We start from the raw sequence: 8,418 nt of genomic DNA, 5'->3' as shown, positions 1-8,418 counted from the left end.
TGAGATCAGAGGAACTAGATGGTGCCTAATTTTCATTGCTGACTGCTCTGAAAGCAATCACGATAAAAATGACCTGGATAGAGTGGGAGAAAAATATGAAACAAAATTCAAAACCAAATTATACCAAGCTCACTTGGTGTAATAGTCAGAGAGAGATTGGTGAAACCTCCAAGACTGTGGTCCTTAGATACCCTTCAAGCCCAGAAACAAAAACTTGCAGACAAACAATTGAGAGGCCCATAGTGTGAATAACAACACCAGGGAAGTACACACTCTTCAGAACGATCAATCATTTGAAATCAAAGGAGGAACATTTGCTCAGAGACAAAGTTCAGAAAGTAGGAAGAACTAGGACAGAAGGACAAACGGAAACTGAAAACACAGGGAGGAAAAGGAATGAGTGCTGGTATTGTGGGGATTGCCATCAACAGCAAGAAACAAAATGTAGAGGCAATGTTGGATGGACAACTGGTTTGCTTTATAAATATTCACCCAAAATCAAAAGAAACACTTTCAACTTTTTCTTATCGATATATGCATTAGGCCAAGCTTTTTAATCGGGGTTGGAATAGTCAGGATGCTGTTTCTATGTATGTTGGATATTGTAAGTTATAGCTAGCAAATAAGACATGCAAGTTGCTGAAGCATGATTGGTTTTCTTACCAGCCAAACAGACAGACAAAAAAGCATGTTGCTGTTGTTAAGTGGCATTGAGTCATTTCAGACTCATAGTGACCCTATGTTCAACACAACAAGACATTACCCAGTCTTGTGCTGTCCTCACAATGCCTGGGCCCATTGTTGCAACCGCTGTGTCCATCCATCCTGTCAAAGGCCTTCCTCTTTCTTGCTGCGCCTCTGCTTTACCAAGCGTGATGTCCTTCTCCAGGGACTGGTCTCTCCTGACCACATGTCCAAAGCACATGAGACAAAGACTGACCATCTTTGTCATACTATTTTTGACAGACTCTTCTTTAAATGCACACTTTGACGTACCATTCTTTGAATGCACACAAATCTAAAACACCTGCAGGTGAAAGTACATGAATATCAGTGTTATATCGGTTATGAATTGCATATAGCGTGGTCAAATTAGAAATAATGCGATCAGACTAATGGGCCTACTCTGTGCAAGCCTGAGCTGGTGGTCACTTGGATGGCAGCACTGACAGTGGAGTAGAGAAAAAAAGTGGAATTCAAGGGTTTTTTTGGAAAGTTAAAGTGACATAATTATCTGATTAATGATTAATAAAGAGAGAGGAAACAAGGGTAACACTGTATTTCTGCTAGGTGGATGAAAAAGGGAAAGATTATTGTGTGGAGAAATCAAGTGTGTGGTTGTGTATGGCTGCATGCAAGTGTTTGTGTATTTGTGTGTGTGTGCACGTGTGCACTTGAGTTAGATTAAGTTATTTTGGGGACATCCAAGTATGCAGCAAGTATGTAGTTGGAGAAGTATATCTCAGCATGTATGATACATTTTTAAGTAGTAGTTTTGGAGTAGTCAGAAAATTGATATTTAACACCATGAAGTGGATTTTAGTTCCTGAATAAGGAAGAGGGGTGATAAAATAACAGCACTGAAGCTTACGCTCTAGATAGAGATCAGGAAAAGAAAGCATAGTCAAATACAGAAACAACAAGCCTAGTAGAAGATGATAAGAGTAGAGAGTGCTAAAAGCAAGAACAAGATGTCCATTGATTCGAATAGTTGAAAGATTTAATAAAATGAGGACATAATAGTCTCTATTGAATTTGACAGCATAGACACTTTTTATTTTTTTAATCTTGACGTAACAGTTATGTGGAGCTCTGAAGCTTAAAACCAAACTGGAGTGGATTGTGGAGCAAATAGAAGGTACCTAAGTAGAGAGGTCATCCACAAATAACAATTTATAATAACTCGTTGTAAAGGGTACAAAGAAATTATATGATAACTAGCAGAGATTGAGACATCAAAGGAGACTTGGATTTTTTTTTTTTTGATGAGCTGCTGGAATGATTCAGTAGAAAAGGAAAGATTGATAATGAGGAAAAGAGAAATAAAGGAGAAAAGTTACTCAGCAAAATCAGGGTACAGAGCTCATGGGCAAGTTTGACCATTGATAGGAAAATAACTTCTTATCAATATCATTAGGCAGGAGCTGAGGGATGTGGGTATACATACTGCTGGGTCAAAAGACTTGATGGTGACAGAATTAGAGTGTTCTTGCCTCCCTGCTTCTTTTTTGTCAAATACTTAAGTCTAGATTATCAACTGACAATGCCATATGGAGTTTTAAAATGTTTCCTATTTCCACAAGAAGGGGGAGATATAAAATAGTCATCCTTAAAGCTAGAGAACATACCTCGAAGATAAAAATAGGGATTGTGTTGTAGTTTAGCTTGTCTGAGACCTTTAACTTGGCAAGAAGCCAGTCTGCCTAGCTGAGGATTTGTTGGCAACATATCTGCACTACAAAAAAAAATTTTTTTTTAACCTAATGTGTTTCAGATCTGGCAGCTTTCCTTCTAGGACCCAGACGCTTTCTATCTCACGGCACCACTGACACATCACATGACAGCCAGGGTTACTGAGGAAGAGAGAGAGAGGGAGAATAGAAGGCATCCCAGATATTTTGCCCTTTCTGGAAAGAGCACACACACACCACTTCTGCTCACACTTCATTGGTCAGAATATTATCGCATAGTTCCACCTAGAAAAGAGAACTGGGAAAGACATTCTTGGCCTGGGTAGCTGTTTCATATAGCTGATGCAATACGATGAGAGAGAAGCATACATCTTTGGTGGTCAAGAAGTTGTCGCTCACACCAATTTAACAAAGAGATACAAAATGGCATGTGGATTTTAAGTAAAGGAGGTAAAAAGTCAAGAATGGAAGAGGTTGGTTTTTAGACAGAATAATCAACCTGAGACTCTGTGGAGGTGATAATTATGAAGAGGCATGAAATGAGAAGAGAGGGCTATATTAAATCTATAAAAAGGAATCATGTTGGAAACAGAGGGCACGGAAAATCCAAAGACCCTGAGGCAGGCTCACATTTTGTGCATCTAAAAGAGGTTAGAAAGCCTTTGTATAAAGGGCTGGGTATGAAATATTCAAGCTCTGCAGGTTATTGGATATCTCATAACTACTCCAGCGGACTGTGATTTGTTATGCCCTACTTAAGTTCTTGCTGCACAAGACCTATTTAAAGATTTGAAATGCAAGGAGGTTATTTTGAGATCAGGAGTACCAGACTGAAGCAAAAGTATTTTCAATTGTCTCATATAAGTGTGAAAGTTGGACACTGAATGAGGAAGACTATAGAAGAATTGATGCATTTGAATAATGGTGCAAGTGAGGTGAAGAATATTTTAAGTGTCGGGACTTCCAAAAGAACAAACAAATCTATTGGAAGAAATACAACCAGAATGCCCCTTAGAGGTAAGGATTATTAAACTTCATCTCACATACTTTGAACCTATTGTCAAGAAGACATCAGTCCCTGGAGAAGGGCATCATGCTTGGGTGCCTGGTAAAATGGAAGGGCAGTGAACAAGAGGAAAATGGATTGACACAGTGGTTTCAACAATGGGCTCAAAGATAAGAGCAATTGTGATGGTGCAGATTCATTCTATTGTACATAGGGGCACCATGAGTTGGAACCAAACAACGGCGAAGGAACAGTATTGAAGACAATGTTAAGTCCATCGTATAGTGAGCAAGGAAGCAAATGGAGGGGAGGTTATAGAAGAAATCAAATGCCAAATCAAGCAGAGCCTTAAAAGCTATGTAATAAAGGCTTTGAATTCATTCCTATGGCTTGGGAAACTCTTGGGAGACTTTAATTAGGGAAATAAAAATGATCTGATATTCATTGTAAAAGACTTATTTTTATTGTGTGAAAGAGTCTCCAAGGAAGTAAGAGTAAACCTAGGAAAACCAAGGAAGATGGTGAGAAGCTTCCAGTATAGAGGCAGGTTTGAAGAAAGAGCCTGTAGTAGTTGCTAAAAGACAGATGGACTGTTCATCGGGTTCTTGAGAAAATGAGCTATCAGGATGATAAAAAGCAAACCAGTTGTCCCTGGATGATTTCAACTCAGTACAACCCCAGAGGTGAACTGTATTTCTCAGGGGTTTGACGGTCCTCACCTTTCACAAACAGATCGCCAGGCACTTCCGGGTGGGCTCAAATTGTGACTTTGTTTTTTAGTCGTCAAGCCCTTAGTGGTGTGTGCCCCCAGGGCTTCCACAGGAGGATAATTGATAATGTATATTAATTTGAGATTTCAGAAATGATGGAGTTTCTGGGGTTGATAACATCTAAAGATGTGAATAGTTGTAGTGGCAGCACCCAAAAAGAGAGAAAAAAATGAAACAGTATGAAAAGAACTCATGTTAGATGAGGCATGGAAAACTAGCACAATGTTTGTTGATAATCTGTGACCTTGAGTGGGTGGTGACAATGATGACACAATAGGGCTAACTGCGTCCTGTACTTTCAATCTCTCCATTGATATGCCCCCCAAAAAAATACAAAATAAAAACAAAAAATATATATCAAAATAATCACCAGGCTGTAAAAATAAGCATTGCCAAGGTCTTCACAGTTCCCATGAAGAAACATACTCTTGTTTTGAAGCCAATCTTGTCAGTGTGATGTCACATTCAGATAGCAATGCATTCACTAGTGTCCAAAACCTAAAACTGAGAAGCAATGGGAGTCTTTTGGTGGGATTTAATAGAATTCCACTGGGAGATTTTATTCTTTTTATTGTGGTAAAAGGATACATAACAAAACATTTTGAAACCCAACAATGTTTTTAAATGCTTTATTGTAACTTATGTGAAGGTTCCATAGAGCATATCAGTTTTCCAAACAATAATTCATACACATTTGGTTTCATCTCATTAATTATAATCCCCACAATTAAACACCACCTATTCCACTGCCTCCCTGTTTCCCATTTCCATTATCCTTCTTTCCTAAGCCTTCTGAACTCTTTGGCCTTGTACAAATGCTGCCTGTGTTAGTCCAAGTTGACTAAAGAAACAAATTCATAGACATTCATATGTGTATAAGAAAGAGCTTTATATGAAAGAGCAATTGTAAATTGAGAAAACATGTCAGCCTAGTCCAGATCAAGTTCATAAGTCTGATACTAGGCCATATGTCCAGTACCAGTCTATAAATTCCTCTTCAGACTCATACAACACATGCAATGACACCAAATGCAGAAATATCACAGGCCAGTGGATAGAAAGTCTTGTGGATCCAGTGGTGGTTGGAGTATCGCAGTGATGGTGTGGGTCTTTGTGTGGCTCCTCCAGCCCCAGGACTCTGACTCTATCATCATAACTCCATGTGGTTTGTCAACAAGAATGACTCACAGGGAGAGAGTATGTCCCACCTCCAGGGAGGAAGGCAGGAGTTCCCAGAATTCTCAGGAGAAGGCCATGCCCACACAGACACCTCATTGGCTATGACCTGATAGACAGGTTAGACTCCACCCCATTTGCTCAAGTTGACAGGAGATTATGTTACTGCCACACTGCCCTTTGAACTCAAATTGATCATTCCAAGCTGTGCATACTTCACTAGTGTATTGTTCCTCTTATAGTATTTCACCATTTGATTTAACATTGAACCATGGGAATGAGTTCACCTCTAGACCTAAAGGGTGACTAAGGCCCTTACTTTGGGGTTCTACCGATCTCTATTCAACCATTATGCCAGGGGTTTTTTCCACGACTTTTCTTTTCATAATCTTGAGCTTTGTTACACATCTTTCTCGCGCTTTATTCAGGACCTTCTAATGAGACCTTGAGGCAGAGAACAGGGGAAGCACTGAGATCATTAGGCAGAGTGATAAGCTTCCTGAGAACAAGAGAGTGGCCGGGGAACTATGTGGCTGAGAGGCTGAGAACCACAGAAAAATATCATTGCTGGCCAAAAAGAGGCAATGTTGTTGACAAAACAAACGAACAGTATGCTTAATGTTTTCTAATCCTGACTTGTGGTAACCTGTTAACTTCCCTAATAAAACTCCATCATCTGGAGCATTGTCTGAGTTCTTTGTAGCCATTGCAAAGATTATCAAACCCAACAGAAAAGTAGAGTGCCATGGGGGGATCACGTGGTGTCAGAATAGGATAAAAAGGGTGAAGTGTGGATGGATGTCTGACCTCTGGCTTTTGGTAGGTGACCTTGGGTTGGGTTGGTGTTGGAGTCTCCTTGCTACAGAAGTCAGAAGAGGTCAGATGTATGCAGCACACCATTTCCTCAATAGGACACGCATGATAGAGAAAGAAATAATTCAGAATTTTACTTTCTCCCTGCCCAATCATGAAGTGGCTAAGTACTGATTATCACATCGTGTCAGGCTAGGAGGGGCAGCAGTGGGGAAATAGTCATAAAGGTCAGCAGACAAACCTGAAATTATATATGTTTTTTCTTCTACTTCCCTTCCTTCTCCTTCTCCTCCTAACCCTTCTCCTTCTCCTTTTCCTTCTCCTTCTCCCCCTCCTCCTCCACATCTTCCCCCTCCTCCTCTTCCTCTTCCTTCTTCTGTTAGGACCACTAGTGGTCCTGGGGGAATTCCAGGAGCTGCCTCTCCTAGCCTGAAGTCTACTGGGGGGGCTCTTGAGGGTCTTCGTGGTTTTGCTTCCCACTGGCTGCTGATCTGTTATGTTCCCTTCTTGGTTTGCCCCACTGCAGGGGTTCAGACCAGACTAACTCCCACCTTGTGTCCCCACTATTGTCCTCCAGTCTGGTATGCTCCAGTAAGGGGACAACATGTCATGGGCTGTTGTTGACCCTACATTCCACTCTGCACCTTAGCAGCTCCGTGAGGGACATCATCCTTAGGGCTTGGTGTGCTGAAACGGGGTCTAGAGCAATCTTCCCTTTCTCTTTTTCCTTCTTGATTTGCTTCCCTGTGGGTGTGGTATGCTGGCCCCTCTCCCCAACCTGTAGGGTTAGTGTTGTTCTCTGTCAAACATACTTCTAGGGAGGGGGTCAGTTTGGCTCTGGTTGGGGCTGGCCCTGTAGCCCAATCTTTTCCTCCACGTGGCTACGTTGCCCTCATGGTTTGGTGAGCTGTGGTGGGGTCTGCATGCACGCTCCCAATTCTGTGGAGACACAACCAATACTCTCTCCTGGGTGGATTATCTCACTTTCACGCCCTCCCTTTTCTCAGTCCCTTTCCCCAGTTTCCCCTTCTTTGTTTTGAACTAACATGTACCTTCTTGGGCTTAGTCTGACCTCCATCCAACTGCCTGTACCTCAACCGGTATATTGTGAGATACGTGGCTTTTCTTCTATATCTACTGTGCTGATTAAACTTACCACAGAGGACTCATGTTGTACTCGTCCTTTTGTCATTGACTGACTTCGCTTAGCCTAATTTCCTCCAACTCTTCCCATGAAACGACGTGTTTCATGTGATTATCAGCGCTATTTAGTGATGTATAGTACTCTCTCGTGTGCATTTGCCAGAGTTTACTAACCCATTCATCTATCAATGGAAATTTAGGTTGTTTTCAACTCTTTGTGATTGCGCATTGTGCTGCACTAAAATTTGGAGTGCAGACAACTGGTCGTGTTTTATTTCTTACATCTTCTGGGTATTTGCCCAGTAGAGGGATAACTGGGTCATAAGGTAGATCAATTTCCATTTTCTTTAAATATTGCCAGATCACTTTCCACTCACCACATCCCCTCAACATTTGTTGCTCTCTAATTTTCGGATTTGGGCTAACCTCAAGGGTGTTAGATGGTATCACATAGTTGTTTTAACATGCATTTCTCTGATGGCTAATGATCAGGAACATTTTCTCATATGTTTATTGGTCATTTGGGTCTCCTCTCTAGTGAAACAGCTTTTCAGTTATTTTACTCACTTCCTCAGGGAGTTAACTGCCTTGCTCTTTTTGCAGGCCAGGAGGGTATTATAGATTTTACTAATAAGCCCTTTGCTGTGTCCTTGCTAAAAATCCCAGGTTGATTTGTTACCCTCTTGGGGAGTTCTTTCGATTCACACAGGTGTTTTATGCTTAGTAAATCCTACTTGTCAATTTTGGGTTCACCTGTGTGTGTACCTTTCCTTACTGCAGTTAGCCTATGTATTTCCTGGGCCAAGGTTTGCCTTGATTATTTCACTGATGGTCCTGATAGGTTTGGGTTTTACTTCTAGGTCTGTGATCCACCTTGTGTTTGTTCTTGTGCATGGGATGAGGTAAGCACCTTGTTTCATTTTCTACATGTAGATATCCATTGTTTCCAGAACCACTTGTTAAAGAGGGCATCTGCCTCCCACTTGATGCATTTTGAGTCCTTGTCAAAGATCAGTTGTCTATATGCTGATGATTTTATTTCTGAGTTTCCTGTTCTTTTCCAATGGTCTATGAGTAAGTTAATTGTGCCAACCTGGCC

The sequence above is a fragment of the Echinops telfairi genome, unplaced genomic scaffold, assembly GCF_000313985.2.
Source record: "Echinops telfairi isolate 266 unplaced genomic scaffold, ASM31398v2 ScPeMD7_5868;HRSCAF=6743_1, whole genome shotgun sequence".
In the NCBI taxonomy this organism is placed as follows: domain Eukaryota; kingdom Metazoa; phylum Chordata; class Mammalia; order Afrosoricida; family Tenrecidae; genus Echinops; species Echinops telfairi.
Note: the sequence above shows the minus strand (reverse complement) of the source record.